This window comes from Nyctereutes procyonoides, unplaced genomic scaffold (assembly GCF_905146905.1).
Source record: "Nyctereutes procyonoides isolate TBG_1078 unplaced genomic scaffold, NYPRO_anot_genome, whole genome shotgun sequence".
In the NCBI taxonomy this organism is placed as follows: domain Eukaryota; kingdom Metazoa; phylum Chordata; class Mammalia; order Carnivora; family Canidae; genus Nyctereutes; species Nyctereutes procyonoides.
The window spans coordinates 13298727-13317868 of NW_026575030.1; the positions used below are offsets into that span (position 1 = coordinate 13298727).

Sequence of the window (19142 nt, forward strand, 5' to 3'; positions counted from 1 at the left end):
CTTTCCAAAGGATCAACAGTTTCTTCATCTTTCTAGTGCATTTTTCAATCATACTACATGTTCTGTTTTTTTTTTTGTTTTGTTTTGGACTGTCTGTCCACTGCAGAACGGCCTCAACAGGCTGGCATAGCTGTGCATCTCTGCTCTGTCTCTCTCCCCATTCTGGTACCTGAGATAAAGAACTAGAAATGAGTGAACTAGAAATGAGTGAATATACTTGATATTAAACATGCTGATAAGGAGTCAACATTGAAATTTTATGCAAACAGGATTATAGGCTGATTTAAAGATTCCATAATTATTTAAAAACTCCTAGCCTCACCAAAGTTTTTACTTTTCTTTCATAATTGGCTGTAAGTTCTGTCTGTACCTCATAGTATAAGCTATTAATAGCAGAGAAAAAACAATTTTATACAAGGAAATACAATTGAACCTGAAGTTCAGTTGTGAAAGAGAAGATTTTACAATCTCTAATACTTTTGTTTTGACATTTTCTGGTTCTGTTTCTACTGTGTCTTATGTTTAAGAAATTGAACACAGTTGTTCAATTTATTTTTATGAAATTTGTACATGACAGGTATTGTTCTAGGAAAATATCATCTCTAATCCTCCTAACAACTGTGCAAGGTAGATATTATTACCTCTACTTTAAAGATGAGAAAATTAGGATTCAGAAAACAATTGGAGGATTTCTTGGTTAAATTGGTGGATTAAACATGCACCTTCTACCCCCAAATCTCATAAAGATTATATTAAAAGGGCATAAGGGAGGGAGGAGGGGAGGGAGGAAGGAAGAAAAGATAGAAGGAAGGACAAAGAAAAGAAATCTAAAATATCTATAATGTAGTGCTAACAGGTACTCATAATATTAAGGATGAAGGAGGCAGGATTAAGAACAATATAATTTCTTACAACTTAAGACATTATTCCCCCTGCTACTTTTCCAAGCCAGACAACTGCTTCATAGGAAAAAGGAAATATTTATCCCCTAGAGAAGACAAAAGAGGGTTTCTAGCCCTGGAAACACCAGTCATAGGTAAAGGTAGTGATGCTAAAGGAGAAATTTAAATGAATACTTACAAATAGAAAATCAAACTAAGCATTACAAAAATCTCTGAATACAAGCTTACACACACACACACACACACACACACACAAAATCTCATACAAAAAAATCAGCAAATAGAAAGGGATTTCAGATTTTCAATAGCAATTCTTAAGGCTAAAAGATAAAAAGTTAAATTTTAAGCTTAGGACAAAAGCCACCCAATCTGGAATTCCTGACTAACCAGTTTATTGATTTATTTTGAAGGCACAATAAGTATGTGAAAGTCTATAAGATTTCACTTTCCATACCTTTTCTCAGAAATATATTAGAAGATATTCTCTAGTTTCCAAAATATGGAAGAGAAAAACATCGGGGTGCAGGTGTCCCGGCGTTTCACTGCATCTGTATCTTTGGGGTAAATCCCCAACAGTGCAATTGCTGGGTCGTAGGGCAGGTCTATTTTTAACTCTTTGAGGAACCTCCACACAGTTTTCCAGAGTGGCTGCACCAGTTCACATTCCCACCAACAGTGTAAGAGGGTTCCCCTTTCTCCACATCCTCTCCAACATTTGTGGTTTCCTGCCTTGTTAATTTTCCCCATTCTCACTGGTGTGAGGTGGTATCTCATTGTGGTTTTGATTTGTATTTCCCTGATGGCAAGTGATGCAGAGCATTTTCTCATGTGCTTGTTGGCCATGTCTATGTCTTCCTCTGAGATTTCTGTTCATGTCTTTTGCCCATTTCATGATTGGATTCTTTGTTTCTTTGGTGTTGAGTTTAATAAGTTCTTTATAGATCTTGGAAACTAGCCCTTTTTCTGATAGGTCATTTGCAAATATCTTCTTCCATTCTGTAGGTTGTCTTTTAGTTTTGTTGACTGTATCCTTTGCTGTGCAAAAGCTTCTTATCTTGATGAAGTCAATACCCACCATTTGCTTCAACGTGGATGGAACTGGAGGGTATTATGCTGAGTGAAGTAAGTAAATTGGAGAAGGACAAACAGTGTATGTTCTCATTAATTTGGGGAATATAAGGGAAGGGAGAAGAAATGTGTGGGAAATATCAGAAAGGGAGACAGAACATAAAGACTCCCAACTTGGGATCCCTGGGTGGCGCAGCGGTTTGGCGCCTGCCTTTGGCCCAGGGCGTGATCCTGGAGACCCGGGATCGAATCCCACATCGGGCTCCCGGTGCATGGAGCCTGCTTCTCCCTCTGCCTGTGTCTCTGCCTCTCTCTCTCTCATTCTATGTGACTATCATAAATAAATAAAAATTTAAAAAATTAAAAAAAAAGACTCCCAACTCTGAGAAATGAACTAGGGGTGGTGGAAGGGGAGGAGGGCGGGGGGTGGGGGTAAATGGGTGACGGGCACTGAGGGGGGCACTTGATGGAATGAGCACTGGGTGTTATTCTGTATGTTGGTAAATTGAACACCAATAAACATAAATTTATTATTAAAAAATCCCCCCCAAAAAAGAAGAGAAAAAATAAAAGTTGGGGGAAGAAAGAACAGAGGACTATAAGGTTAGAGAGAGAAAAGTGAAATCTCCACATTTATGTTGAAAAGATTTTTAACATGCCACATATGGGTATTGAGTGCTTGAAATGTTGTCATGCCAAAATGAGATGTACCCTAACACAGGGGTTAGCAAACTTTTTCTATAAAGATCCAGATAGTAAATATTTTAGGCTTTTCGGGCCAGACAATTCTGCTGTAGTAACAGGAAAGAGCCACTGATGATATGTAACAAATGGTGGAGGTTTTTTTCTAATAAAATTCTATTTGCAAAATCAAGTGGTAGACAGAATATCACTAACAAGTTTGCTGACCCCTTCTCTTAGTATAAAATATGCCGTGAATTTCAAGATTAAGTACAAATTAAAATGAAATATATAATTTCTTAAATTTATATACTGATTATATACTGAAATGATAGTTTTGAATATATTAGGTTACATAGGATATATCATTAAAATTAAATTTGCCTGTTTTATGCTTATTTTTTATATGTGGCTATTAGAACTCTAAATTTAGTTGTATAGCTCCCATCCCATTTCTGTTGGACAGTGTTATTTAGAATTATGGCTCTGTCTTTTGCATAGAGTTTCCAGTGTAGATTGAAGTACATTGGAGGATTCAGGAGTCATTCATTCAAAATGTTAAAAGCAGTATAACATCAAACACAATCAAACAAATTGACAGGAAAATTACATGAGAGAGATGGCTTAAGTTGAACTAATTATAAGTTTAAAAAACTAGCAAAAGGAAACTAGAAAGCAACAACAGTAATTCTCAAATCCAGGAAACTGAAAGACTGTATAGGAAAGGACAAGTAAACATGCTATAATGTGTGCCTCAACTGTAAATATGTGCCTTGACTTATGCCATATTGTCATAAAAATGCAAACACTGAATATTTCTTATTAGTTTCAGAGCTAGAATTTAGTGATTCATCGGTTGCATATAATACCCAGTGCTCATTACATCAAGTGTCCTCCTTAATGCCCACCACCCAATTACCCCATCCCCCCATCCACCTTCCTTCCAGGAACCTTTGTTTTGTCTCCTATGGTTTGCCTCCCTCTCAATTTTCATTTTATTTTATTTTTCCTTCCCTTTTCCTATGTTCATTGGTTTGTTTCTGAAATTCCACATATGAGTGAAATCATATATTTGTCTTTCTTTGATAGACTTATTTCACTTAGCATACCCTCTAGTTCCATTCACATTATTGCAAATGGCAAGATTTCATTCTTTTTGATAGTTGAGTAATATTTCATTATATTTAATATATTTTATATAACATATAAATATGTAGATTAACATATAACTATACACTGTATATTATATATCATATATATTTTATATATGTAATTTTTATATCTTTACATTCATCTGTTGGTGGACATCTAGGCTCTTTACATATTTTGGCTATTGTGGACATTGCTGCTATAAACATTGGTGTGCAGGTACCCCTTCAGATTACTGCATTTGTATCTTTTGGGTAAATACCTAGAAGCACAATTGTTGGGTCGTTAGGTATATGATGGCCAAAAATGCCTGGAGATCCGCCCTGAGAGTTTGATCATAAAGTTATGTAGCATAAGGAGGAGGTGGACAAGGATGACAAAGCTATTGAGAATCTGGTGGTGCTGCTGTTTGAAACTACACTGCTCTCTTCTGGCTTCTCATTTGAAGATTCTTAGACCTGCTCCAACCATTTCCATCACATGATTGTGCGAGGCCTGGGCACTGATGAAGATGAGGCGACAGCAGAGGAACCCAACACCAACATAGCTGTCCTCTGAGTGTGATGAGGATATCTCTCACATGGAAGAACTAGATAAAGTGTTTCTACCTGCAGATATTGTGCCCTAATGTCCCCAAAGCTCCTCCAGCAGCTGTGAGTGGCCCTGGCCTAGCTGGTTCCTTCTGCTGATGTCTAGTGGTTGTTCTCTCCTGTATTTCTGCCTAAGGCAGGATACAGGAGCATCAAGCCCTATTCCTTCCTTCATCTGACATCAAGTTTGGGTGTGTATTGTGGGGTTTTTGTTTGTTTTTGTTATTTATTTTGTTCTGAGATTAAGGTATGCAAAATAAAGAAAAAATAATTATTAGTAGTGTATTTGTCAGGCAAACTCAGTTTCTAGAACATTTTTGTCATTATGTTTTTCCCATGTTGCTACTCCTAAGTCATTGTTTGTTTGTTTGTTTTTCTTTCCTTGTTTTAATCATGGAGCTGTGTTCTCTAAGCTTTGGATATTCTGAAAGGCTTTCAGCCTCCCAAACACATCATGGCTTGTCAGAGTCTAGACTTTTTATGCTTCCTGTTGTAATTTCCTGGATGTACAATCACCTTAATCTGACTGATGAGCTAGTATTTTTCAAAGTACCATTCATGGGTTTCCTTCTCTGTTGAAGGTTTCCCTGATTCCTGTCCATCTCCCGCAGTATGCGTCTTCTATAGAGACTGTCCTTGTCCTGAGTCATCAATACAAGCCTTGCACAAAGAAGGCATTCAAGTCTTTTTCCAAAGTAATATGGAATACAACTAGCTGGGACTGGTAAATGAGTTCACAATTAGATACCATCTTCTCTGGTTTGTTTTTAATTTGCAGGAAGTGGGAGCAGAGATGAAATTCATCAAAACCCATAGTAAGAAATGTAGATGACATACAGCCTTATTTTTTAAAACCTATGGAACATGTGTTAAATAATCAAGTATGTAATTTTAAATTTAATAACAAAAAGATCTGTGACTCTACATGCAAAAATAGCACTGTATTATTTCTCATTATCAAGTAACTGCATTAGGCTTGCACCCTAGCCATGAAGCAGAACTTTAGATGCATAGCATGCACAGTATCCACAATTCACCTTAAGAATGGGGCACCTGGGTGGCTCAGCGTTTGAGTGTCTGCCTTTGGCTCAGGGTGTGATTCCAGGGTCCTGGGATCAAGTCCCACATTGGGCTCCCTGCATGGAGCCTGCTTCTCCCTTTGCCTGTGTCTCTGCTTCTCTCTCTGTATCTCTCATGAATAAATAAGATCTTTAAAAAAAATTCACCTCAAGAGCAAATTTTTTTAAAAGATTTTATTTATTTATGAGAGAGAGAGAGAGAGGCAGAGACACAGGCAGAGGGAGAAGCAGGCTCCATGCAGGGAGCCCGATGTAGGACTCCATCCCTGGGACTCCAGGATCATGCCCTGGGCTGAGGGCAGGCGCTAAACGGCTGAGCCACCAGGCGTCCCACCTCAAGAGCAAATTTAGTATTTATTTGAATATTATACCTTCCCCAGCTAAAATCAACAGTGGGAATTTTGGCCAGACAGGACGCAATTCGGTAAAATAGAGACAGTCAGGGTCTTCAGATTCTTAATACTAGTTCTCATTTTTATGTTTAAAACAAAATGAAAATAAAGTTGAAGTGACTAAAGCATTTTGTTTTAGAGACAGTAAATAGGTTCATTATATTATCTTGCTTTGCTGAAACAAATTGAGTAGACATGGCTCACACAAATTTGATGTCTTAGCCTCTATGTTTAATAATCTTGGCTGAGACAATTTGGGGCTTCTTAGAAAAATATAGCAAAAGTCTGATGAGTAACAAGTGGCTAGAACGAAGTTCACCATAAACCTGCCACAGGTTCTTGTTCTTATACAAGAACACTGGCTATAAATACAACAGTATTACTATTCTTATGGATATGCTTCTGCTCATGATTTTGACTTTTAGAGAACATGGTTTATTTCTTTTCCCTTTTGTAAGTAAATATTTTTTATTTTTATTTTTATTTTTTATTTTTTTAAAGAAGTTTTTTTTTTAATTTTTATTTATTTATTTATGATAGTCACAGAGAGAGAGAGAGAGAGAGAGAGAGAGAGAGAGAGAGAGAGAGAGGCAAAGACACAGGCAGAGGGAGAAGCAGGCTCCATGCACCGGGAGCCCGATGTGGGACTCGATCCCGGGTCTCCAGGATCACGCCCTGGGCCAAAGGCAGGCGCCAAACCGCTGCGCCACCCAGTGATCCCTTTTTTTAAAATTTTTATTTATTTAAGTAAATATTTTTTAATTCCTGAAAAATAGCAGGCTTTATAGAATTTCAGCTTTTTTTTTTCTATTTAGATGCAATACCCAGTTATGTCAATTTTTGTTTAATTCCTTTAAGGAGTATAACACAGCTTGAAGATGCTGACATAGAAACCAGTTCATTTACAAATATCTATAGAAATACAGGGACAAGTCAGTATTCCAACCAACATCTGAAATATTTAGAGTTCATCTTTTAAATTTTCAATTTTTTTCTTCCCTTTACTCATTCCTCTTATAGACATAGATATCTTTTACCTTTAGAACTTGTTTATCTTATCTTCATGTCTTTTCACGATAGCATTCTTTTTCTTTGTTCTACTTATTCTAGCAAAATGTTGGCAAGTACTCATTCCATGACTGACTGTCTATAGTCACCCAACATTCTGTAACTTGCATCCATCTAATTCCTGCTCTGACCACTATTCAGTGAATGACCTATACCTTTTATTCACACAAATCTTTTGGTCTCCTGCTGATCCAATCTTTAACTCACCAAAGCATTTACATTGATTTTACCCTTCTTGAAAGGGTTTTATTTTTCTTTTACTTTTGACCTCAAGTCTATTTACCCTCCTGACATTTTCTGCCCACTCTTCCCTGCCTTCTACCTCGTTTCCACATGGAGATGTTTACCTATTGCATTTTATGATCTTCCTTAATTTTTCTATCTGACGTTCTCTCCATGGAAGATCACATCATTTCATTAAGAGCTTCTGTACTTGTAATTGTACCAAAGTGGTTTTCCATCTTTCACCTATGACTGCTTCCAAATCACCATCAGCTTATTGCCCATTTCTTCTCTCCATCATATCAAGAACAAACTTTCAACTTGTCTTTGCATAGAGATGGAAGGGAAGAAATCACAACAAAATCTGGCTCCAAGAGTGAAAGAAATGAGAATAACATAATATTCACTCTACCACTGAAGCCACTGAAACAATCGACATTCATCTTTCTTGTTCCTCCAGCTTAGTCATCATTCTGCTGGTCCTGGTTTTCTTAACTCCTTTCTTCTCACTAACAGCTTTTTGTGTTTTTCCCGCTGCCACCATTAATTCTGGTTCTTTGCATTATTACAGCTCAGTACCCAAATGTCAGTACCCAAACTGGTCCTTCTCACTTGCAATATATTTTGCGTAATGTCCTCAGAATAACTTCCATAAAACACAGTTTTCCCTAATCAAAAGCTTTCATTAGCCCAGTGGTCTCAGCCCACTGAGCCCAGGGAGATGTTATCCCTCATCATCCACCCAGAGACTTTTGACAATGTCCAAAAGCATTTTCAGTTATTATAGCTGAGAACAGACGTGCTACTGACATCTAGTGGGTGGAAGCCAAGGATGCTGTTAACCACTCCACAATGCACAGGACAACCCCGAAGCAAATACTTACCTGAGGCAAAATGTCACAAAAATGAATGTTGAGAAAACTTCCTTTAACCTAATATACATGTCCTCTGAATTTGGTTTGATGGTACCTTTGCAATTGTATCACCCATTATTCCTTAATACCAGCACTCAGTATTCTCAATCTGTCCATCACATTTTGGTCTCTGTGCTAGATAGACACTTTTTTTTTTCTGCCTTTAGACATCTAAAAAAAGTTTTTTTTTTTTTAATTTTCTTCTTCATGAAACTTTAATATGGTCACCATGTTAAGTAGTGATCTACTTTCTCCTATACTGTCAGGAATGTAAGCTCTTGCTGGAGGACCTGATTCTTGGGAGCAAATCATCAGTCTCAAAAGCTCTGTCATGCTCCCAGAAAGTAACCAGCATATTGAGACAGAAATCACCCAGGATACTTCAAATACTAGGTATATTTAAGTGGATGTTCAAATAGAATAAGTGAACTGAACTAAATTCTTAGATGGAGGAAGGACTATAAAGGTACCTGAACTTTTTTTTTTTTTTTAATTCTGAAAAACACTCTATAAAGCCTAAAGGTCCATTCTTAGCTCCCTTGGTTTTCTAATGAAGATCTTTAAGGTAGAGGCTGTCTTACCCTTTTACAGCAGAGATAGCTGCCTGGAGGCAATCACTTTACAACTCGGATAATACGTACAGATGTTAAAAGATCAGAACACAGAGAGGAAGCTTTCTTGTGCCTACCTTACACTTATGGTGTTTATAATTTAGAATTTTGAATGCCAGACATCAGGTTAAGGCATCTGATAGAACACTCAGACCTAAAGACTGGCAACCATGATTCTGAATGAATTGGGAAAGCATTTTATAATCAGGTTTTTATTCAGTGTCCCAACAATTTCTCTCTCTCTCTCTCTCTCTCTTTCTCTCTCCTCTCTCTTTCCTTCTTCTTTCTTCTTCTTCTTCTTCTTCTTCTTCTTCTTCTTCTTCTTCTTCTTCTTTCTTCTTCTTCTCTCTTTAATTCTCAAAATTAAAAAGAGAAAAACTAATGGTAAGTTAGAAAAATTGAACAGATAAATTGATTTTAAAAGTGCTCAATACCATGTTTCACATTTGATAATTTATAAAAACCCATTTGAGTATAATGGACTTTGTGATGTCCTGGGTTAAAAAAACAAGACCGGATGAGGCAAATGCAAAAAAATTTAAACTATTTGATGGTTTCCAACTCCAGATAGCAGTGAATTCATATGAGTATTTCCCTCATATGATGTAGACTTGTCAAGAAGGAACAAGGATTTTTCGGGGTCTTGAAAAGGAGAGACCAGGAGACAAAGAGAATAGAGAAGCCCTAGGGAAATCAGAAATGGAACAGTAATAGAGAAGAAATGAAATGCAGAAGTAAGGGCCTAAATGTGGTTGGAGAATCTTATGGTCAAAAGAAAAAAAGCCAAGGGGTTAGTTAAGATTATTGACCAAAGATGGTAAAGAGATGGACCTATGCTGAATTGAATGCTTCTAATCAACTAAGAAAGAGATTACTTGAGAGAATGTTGATAGTGGGGTTTAACAGTGACTGCACATTAGAAACTTAGTAAGAGACTTTTAAAGCATATGGATACTCAAAACTCTTATCAGTTCAACTGAATCAGAATTCCTGAAGATTGAGCCAAGGCAAAAACATTTTGAAAAAGGTTTTACTGATAGCTGTCAGGGTAGATGATTTGGGTCAGGGTAGAAAGTCATTGCCATATAAAGCTCATGAAACTTGAGACTTTAATAAGGCTTAGGGAAGAGTGGAGGTGATAAAAAAAAAAAAGTACCTGGTATGATATGAGATAGTAGGAGAAAGTGAGATGTTTGAATATGATACAATTAGTGGAAAAGTTAAGGTCACTGTAATTGAAAAGTTACAAAAATGAGAAATTGGTGCCATATAAAGCTCATGAAACTTGAGACTTTAATAAGGCTTAGGGAAGAGTGGAGGTGATAAAAAAAAAAAGTACCTGGTATGATATGAGATAGTAGGAGAAAGTGAGATGTTTGAATATGATACAATTAGTGGAAAAGTTAAGGTCACTGTAATTGAAAAGTTACAAAAATGAGAAATTGGTGCATTATGTGGTAAACACACTAGTTTCATTAACAGACAGTGACTTTGCAAAATATTCAGTGCAAGATGGGCCATAACCTGTGGAATGAAATGGTTATTTAAAAAATCCAATATTTTTCAAAGTCCCTGGGACATAGGAGAACAACTAGCAACCATTTTAATATGGTTTCCTAGAGTTATAGAGTGTTTTGTAAAAAGAAGGAAAGAGTGTTCTTTACCAGAGAAATAGGTTTTGAGGACTTTGTAGAAAAGGCTCTTGCCACTCACTTGGTTATTTATTTGGCATGGGACATCTAAATTTGGAAACGTCAATAATACTAAGACCAACTTAAGGATGCTTAGGAAACTATTAATGATGGCCTAGCATTCTTTGTCACACCATGTAACTTTAAGCAAATCCTTCAACCTCTATGCTTCAGTGATCTCATCCATAAGATGAAAATCATTTTAATAACCCTCATCTAGAGTTGCTGCGAGGTTATGGGTTAAAACCTTAATGCCTGGGGGCTCCTGGATGGCTCAGTCAGTTGAGTGTCCCATTGTTGATCTGAGCTGAGGTTTTGATCTCAGGGTCATGAATTCAAGCCCTGTGTTGGGCTCCGTGCTGGGCATGGAGTCTACTTAAAGACAAGCAAATAAGTAAACAGAGAAAACCTCCAAAAACATTAATAATGCCTGCAGAATAGTAAGTGATGAGTCCATATTTTGTATTAGTATTGAATATACATTATATCGTGGTATCAGTACCCTATTTTGAGCATTATGTATTAAGCTTTGTGCTAAGAATGTTTACATACTACTTATGTCATCCTCAATGACCCTATAAGGTTGATTTCATGACTATATTCCATAAAGAAGAAATAAATGCTAAGATCATATAGCCAGTAGATGATTATCCCAGCAAAAGACCCCTAGGAAGACCTGATTCGAAACCCATGACCTTCCCATATTCTACGTTATTTCTGCATACAATTCCCCAGTAGATAAGAGAAGCTAAAGGGAAGCTGTGTGTGTGTGCCTGTGTGTGTGTAGGAAACTGAGTCTATATGCCTCTATAAACATTATAAAATTGCTACCCAGTGTTCTACATTCAAAGAATGATTTTCATGCCCAGCAACGCTTCTGCCAAACAGTTCATATATTATAATTATAATGAGCAAATGCATTCATCAGTTCAGCATTGACTTCGTAGAATGATAGTGGAAATACCTGTAAAACAAAATTCAATTAAGCCTAAGTAATATAACCATTTTTAAAAAATAAATAACTAGTGAGGAAAATAATTTAGTCAACTATGGATAGTGTTCTTGCAAAGGGAAGTCGGAAGGGCTTCAGTGTTAATATTCCAAACATTCTGTTATAATTTGAGCAAACAGAGCGATTCTAACAAGCTTTGAACATGGCACATTACTATAAAAATGTAAGAACACTTTGAGCATTTAGATCACCCAAGGGGAATTAGTAATTTGTTCATACATGCTTTGTAAATGGACACAAAAATGGCAAAAATACTGGATAGATCTCTCTCTCTCTTTTTCTTTCTTCACATAAAAGCAAACACACACAGTATTCTAGATTTTTAAAATATCCTAATCTACATATTTAGCATGTTATTTTCTTTCTGGTATACCTGAGTTCTCTTAGTTAGAAATCTGTTCTTAAGCCATGTTCTTCAGCATAGTTGAGGTCTAAATCCTGCAGCAATGTGAGATGGCAAGCTATGTTTTGTGAATTTATTGTAGATGCCAAGATGTTGACCTCCTCATCCTGGAAGCTACCCAGGCAGGGATGGGAGAAGGTGGAACAATTCTTGCTTAACCCAGTGTGCCTTACGTTAATTATTTTCCAAAGAAATCATGATATGGAAAATTTGGTCAAGCACTGAAATGCACCTCATTGACCCACCCCCTCAAAGTCATTGCTTCTCCAACTATTCTTTCCTATAATCTCACTTGCTGATTGAACACTACTTTTCTTAATTTCATCATCAGAATTCAAAAATTTGTGTGTCATTTGATTACAGTGGATCATGAAAACAGAATCGTGGTTAACCCACCTAAGGCTGGGATCATAGAAGCAGACAGCCCATATGTCCAACAAAATTTATCAGATTACAACCCACTCCTTGTCTCTCCTTGAGAATCTCCACCTTCAATTCCTGTTGTCTTTTTATGGAGAATGTGATTGTGATACTCTGATTTCTTGTATGCATACATATTTTGTTGTCTAATACATTTATTTTTTATTTTAATGCTAGTATTTCTGGGTATGAGATTCTAATCCACACAGTAATTTCCATATAAACTTTGAAGTTATTGTTCAATTGTCTTTTTACAGTAGATAACATCTTTTTATCCTTTCAGAAACTTGTTTTGTTTATCCTCAATCTTTCAAAATTTCACCACAGTGTATCTAGAGGTTGATCTTTTTTTATATTAATGCTGTTCTGTACTATCAAGTGATAACTTGATAATCTATGATGAAAGTATATTTTTCTTTTTAAACAATATTTATTTATTTATTCATGAGAGAGAGGGAGAGAGAGAGGGAGAGAGAGAGAGAGAGAGAGAGAGAGGCAGAGACACAGAAGGAGAAGCAGGCTCCATGCAGAGAGCCCAATGTGGGACTCAGGATCACACCCTAAGCCAAAGGCAGATGCTTAACTGCTGAGCCACCCACGCATCCCAGAAAGTGTATTTTTTTATTTAAATATTTTTAAGTTACTATTTTTTATTCTATCCTCATTTCTCGAGTTTTCTTTTCCATATTATATCATTTTACCTTTTCTGCCATGTTTTGGGACAATCTAAAATTAGTCATCTCTCAACTCTCCCTTTTATTCACTTGTTTTGAGTGTGTGTGTGTATGTGATTATGTTTCAAGTATCAAAATGTCTAAATGATGTTTTTGCAAAACTCTCTTGATGACACAATATTCTATTTAATATTTGATGATAGGCATTATATTTATTTTTAAGTTTCCTTATTTGGACTGCTGATTTATTTTCTCACTTGTTAGTCCTTTTACTAATTTTCCTTTTGTTTTGGTTTTAATTCCCTTGAATGTTCCCTGTTTTGGCTACATTTGCTGCCTTTTGTGTTATAGAATTCCTATTTTATCACCACTGTAGGGATAAGCTTTGATTATAGATGACTGCCACTGGTGATGGTAAGGATTGGAGTATGAGTTATACTAAAATCAGGGGCGTGCCAGAGGCTCATCAGCTCAGCATGATCACTACATCCCTCCTCATGATTCATGGTCTCCATGGAGATATGTCTCTGTCTCTGGGAAGAATAAGTGCATGCCCTACATGCCCCACATTACCAATGTGACTATTGCTCTTGGGGTCTTTTCTGCTCTCACATCCAGTGACTATGACCTCCACCTCCACAGAAACAAAGACATCTCTTCTAGAAGTCTTATTTTTCTGTTTCACTTCCAAAAGTTTTTATCTTTCAGAAATACCTCAACATTTTGGTTTGCTAATGGCATCCATCATCATCTTCCAGAATATCATTTGTCATGTTTTCATGTATTGAAAAGATTTTTATGTATTTGTTTGAGAGGCAGAGTGAGTAAGAATGAGAAGAGGGGCAGAAGGAAAAAGGGGAGGAAGAGGGAGAGAGAATCTCAAGCAGACTCCCTGCTGAGCGTGGAGTCTGATTTGAGCCTTCATCTCATGACCCTAAGATCATGACCTGAGCTGAAATCAAGAGTCAGATGCTTAACTGACTGAGTCACCCAAGCACTCAAAAGGATTTTTCTTACAGAAAACCAATTATCGACTTAGACATTCAATTTACATTCTTTGCTCAATTATAAATGTTTCTTTAAGTCACTTATGTGCTTATAAAGGCATTTATTTATTTATTCTCCTAGCAATGGCTTCAATTTGAGCTCTTTTATAATCTTTGTTAATTCCAAAAGTTATTTCACTTTTGAAATTTTCACTTCCACACTTACAAAGTGGGGACAATATCCCAAACTTCAGAAGTTTGGGAGGAACTTCATATTATGAATGTCTTGTGAAAATATCTAGTGACCTGGTCTAACTTCAGCATATAACAGATGTCATTTTCCCATCATGACTTCTCCCAGTTTTGTACATGTGTAATATCCACTACAGATTAGTCAGCATTTCTGAGAGGCAGGGATCACTGCTGTACACTGTATGCCCTATAGCGCTAGAAGTAAGACATATCCTTAAAAAGGGCTAGTTGATCATTATATGGAAAGGTAGTGTTCTAGAAAGTGGCTGTAAGTGCTGAATTCCTAGCACTCAAGAGACAACAGGACCAGATGAGAGAAGCTGCATTTTTCCTTGCTTCTTGACATGTCGTGAAGCTGTGTGGCAAGTGCAGCTTCTCGACAGGCTCCTCTGTGAATGCCTATCTTTGCCTTTTCCATTTTGCTCTCTAGTTCATTATCTCTTTTCACTAAGTAATTAAAAAGAAGATATGACCAGACTTCTAATTCCTATATCCTTTCACTCCTGGGAAGTGATAAAAGTACATGGGAATATTTAGGTATTTGTGGGAAAACAGACAAAAGCACATGTAAACATGGCAATTTGATTTTTATCACTTGCCCTTATGAAAGGTTGTCCTGTGAGTGGACCTTCTAATAGCAAGCTTGCACGTTGGATGTCAGAAAGCAGCTTTAATGGTGGTTATTTCTAGAACTCTCTGTAGTGGTGAAAGTGTTTGGTTTTAAATACAGGACAGCCTTCTTCAAAATGCTTGAGACAATTATAAAAATGAAATATTTTCCCTAAAAATCAGAAACAAAATGAATATGACTGACCACTTTGCCTTTCTATTCAATGTAGCTTTGAATGTTCTAGCAAGAACAGTTAACCAAGCTAAAGAAATAAAAGGTTGCAGTTTTTAAGGTTACTTTTTTTAATTCAATAATATGAGCCAGATTATCTTGTAGCAAATATGTAAAAAGTAACAATAGTAATACTAATGAGAGTAATAGTAATGAGAAAAGATAGACATACATATGCATTAATTTTTAAAATGTTACACATATTGAAAGTAGTTTAGCAATATATAACAAGGAATTTCAAAAATAATTACTTTTTTAAATTAATTGGAGATGCTAAAGCAGTAATCTAAGATATGAATACTTGTAAATTGCTTTAAACCAAGGGTCAGTAACCTTCTGATTTGGACTCCACAAGCCAATTCTGACATTGCTCTTTTATTTTCAAGTAATTTTTTATGGGAAGATAGTCAAACCATCAATCATGTGTTGTCCATGGCAATTCTTGTGGTACAATGTCAGAGTTTAAGTGTTGGATCAGAGACAACATGAACAACAACAGTTAAAATGTTTACTCTTGGGCAGCCTTGGTGGATCAACGATTTAGCACCGCCTTCAACCCAGGGCCTGATCCTGGAGACCGGGGATCGAGTCCCACTTCGGGCTCCCTGCATGGAGCCTGTTTCTCCTTTTGCCTGTGTGTGTGTGTCTCTCTCTCTGTCTCTCTCTCTATGTGTGTGTCTGTCATGAATAAATTAATAAAATCTTAAAAAAAATAAAGAATTCAGAATAAGAGAAGGGGCAGGGAAATCCAGAAATTAATACACTGTGGCAGTGGCTGACATGACAGCCTAGACATGGTGAAAGTAATTTTACTGAAATAAATTTTAGTTATTATCAATTTTCAGTGTGCTGACTCAAGTGACTTTTTTTAATCTTTTTTGTACTTTTATTTTAAAAAAATTTTAATTTAAATTCCAGTTATAGTTAAGATATAGTGTAATATTAGTTTCAGGTGTACAATTTAGTAATTCAACACTGCCATACATCAGCACCCAGTTCTCATCCTCACAAGTGGCTTCCCTCTCTCCTTTTCTCTGGCAACCGCCAGTTAATAGTCCTAAATGATCTTTGTGCTTGGACAAGACTGCTTTTGACCTTTTCTCTTTGACCCACCTCAGTGATATTGGTCAGTGTTAACATAAAGGCTGTGACATGATTCTGCTTGCCCTCTGGCATCATCAAATGACAATCTATCCTTGTGGTGTAGGGGAAGAGAAATGAAAACCTCTAAGAAAAAGTACTCCAAACTTGGCTCTGAGGGGAATGGTTGTGTTTTGTATTCTAGACTCGGCATGAGTGGAGTGTCCTTTATTGCCCGCACACACAATGGGTCTATTAACATTAACCCCAATCCAGTTGGATGGTCGGATGGCAGAACCAGAGAGCCAACATCAGTGGTGGGGAGGTTTTCATCTTAGTGACTAAATTAATTTTGTCTTTACCTTCTGCACTTGTGTACATGTATGAATGTGAGCAGGAAATAGAATAGGAAAAAAATTCTCAAGAGTAAATAAAGCCATTAAAAGTAATTTCAAGCTCTGTGAGATAATATCCTTTGAGTGAGTTACTAACTGCAGACATTATATTTGTTTGATCAGAGGAATATTGTAAAGCCTGATGCCTTAGCAAGCTTGTGATAAGGGTTTTTATACAGGATTATTCTCTCTAGACCACCAGGAATCTTAAAAATTCCTGCCTCCACCCTGCTCACCCTTAGCTATTAGTTTCTTTTCTCCCTACCCTATGGCTTATCTGCTCTGCACAGTCTCCAGCCACAAGCAAATATGCAAAGCTCCTCTCTCTTGGAATCTTTGTACTTCCAGAACCTTCTGCATATGGTGGCCCTTCCCAGATAATTTTCTTCAGTATTCCTTTTCATCAGTTAAGCTCTCAGCTCCAATGCTCCCTCTTCAGGGAGGGAATCCTAAAACCTGTATTGGAACTACTCGACTTTACATGTGTCTGCTGCCACCATTTCCTGTCCCACCACCTTTATTTTTAGTGATTCTTGATGCATAAAATTATCCTCTATGTCTATATACAAATTTATGTCTTCACTAACTTTTCATTCTCCTCGCTTTACTCTTTGATCCTTTATAGCAAGACCCTTGATAATGCCTACCTGAAGCAGTGCCTGGCATTGAATAAATACCTAGCATCAATTTGGTCTTGGAAGATTTTTTAGGCTGTCTATGACAATTTCCTTTTCTCTTTAATGATGACAAAACTGTATCTCTGGAACATTTTACCCTTTCTCAGTTTTTTCATGGTCTTACACAGAGGACTTGCCATCCTCAAATTCAAGTCATCTTCTTGCAGATCACGCTCAGCATACTGACCTCATGATCTACTGCCAACTTCACTGTAGTCTCAGCTTTGATCACTGAATCCTTGTGATTTATTTGCATTTGTAGAAACGCCATAGAGTTTGCCATCTTACCCTGTCCTTTTACTTCCTATGCCATTGCTTTCATTATGTATTATTTTGTCTTCTGGATAGAAGTGCTCTTCAAGCATTGCCTGCCACAAAGCTGCCTTTTTCATTTCAGTACTCACACTACAATAAGAGTTTCTTTTCTACAACATACAAATAAGTATGTAACTGCAGTGCTTATGTTATCAAAGAGCCAACCCACAGCCTCTCTAGATAATACAAGTGTAGCACCTTTGCAGCATATAAACTCATCTTCACAAGTTCCCCAACCTCATTCCTGGTTCATCTACTGCTCTGTCTCCACACACTATGTGCCCATTGACTACACACAGCCCTTATTTCCAGTATCACTGTCTAGTCCGTTTATACTCTCTGCTTCGATGACACACTTCCCTCTACTAGAGGCCAACTCAGTTCAAACATAATAAGCTTTATGAAACTTTTCCTGAGTTTTCAATTTATTAATAGCTTCCTGTACCAATCAGAGGAAACTATTTTATAGAGTTAAAGGAAGACCCCTCTCTATAGACTGGAGACTCCCAAAACCAGGGCATCCTAATAATTCATGATTCCCCACCAATGGAGAGAACCACTCCCTATTATGAAACCCCAGATCATTTTAGATACCTCTTTTATGGCTTTCCCTGTGGTGTCTTACCTGACTTATGATTCCCTTCTAGAAGATTTAAAGTTAATTTGGGCATATAATAGTATTTCGAATTTTATTTCCTTTTGTTAAGTTGTATAAATATATTTATTTATTATATATTATATATTTATTATATATATTTATGTATATATTTATGTATATATATTTCCTCTTACATGTGTGTATACATAAATATATATATATACACATACATATAAAATCACCGAACACACACTAATCAGTCATGAAATATAAACAGGAAAAATGATAAATACATGTTCAACATGAAAAATATAAAACAATAGAAATGAACATTTATTTATAGCTTATAAGTTGTGTTTCATAGATTATCACTAAATTTTCCTTATCCTGTCTTTAATCTTTGAATTCTTGTACATTCCTTAGATTGTCTGTCTCCCTTTAATCAGGGCTAGTATATGAATATTTTGAATAATAGGTGCAGCAGAAGTGATGCTCAGATACTTCTGGGCTTAATCATAATAAACCTACTGCTTCTTCATTGATCTCTGAGTCCTGAGCACCAAGTAAGAAGGATGATTGCCATGCTAGTGAGACAATACATAGATGAAGAGTTTGGCCTTTAGCTCCAACCACACAGGCAATAGGTGTTAGAGAAAACTTTTTTTCTTTTATATATATTTTTAAATTGGAGTTCAATTTGCCAACATATAGCATAACACCTAGTGCTCATCCCATGATTTTCTAAACTCTAGATGGGCTTGGCTACCAGCTGACAACTGCGAAATTTGTTCTGTTGGTACCATGTGTAAAAGAATCTCCTATCTGAGCCCTTCTACTATTACTGAGCCATAGAATCATGAAATATAAACATGCAAATAAATTATTTTTTAAGTCACTTAGTTTTTAGGTAGTTTATTTTTGGTCAGTTACTCAAACATTGTCAATTCATAGCAAACAAATTAGGTATTAAAGCACTGAGCTATTTCCTAAGGCTATTCAGCCAGCTAGTAGTGAAATAGGCTTGTTGCTTCTTCCATGTCTAAGTTCTATGCACTCTCTAAACTTTGCAGCATCTGTACTAAATATCTGTTTCTATTTGTCTAAATTATATAGTACATAGTG

General features: G+C 36.5%; 1 pseudogene; it reads right to left on the reverse strand.

Moving 5' to 3' along the window:
• LOC129504004 (protein disulfide-isomerase A3-like) overlaps positions 1-17390 on the reverse strand; it is a 119465-nt pseudogene extending 102075 nt beyond the window's left edge.
• Positions 17391-19142: the final 1752 nt, after the last annotated feature.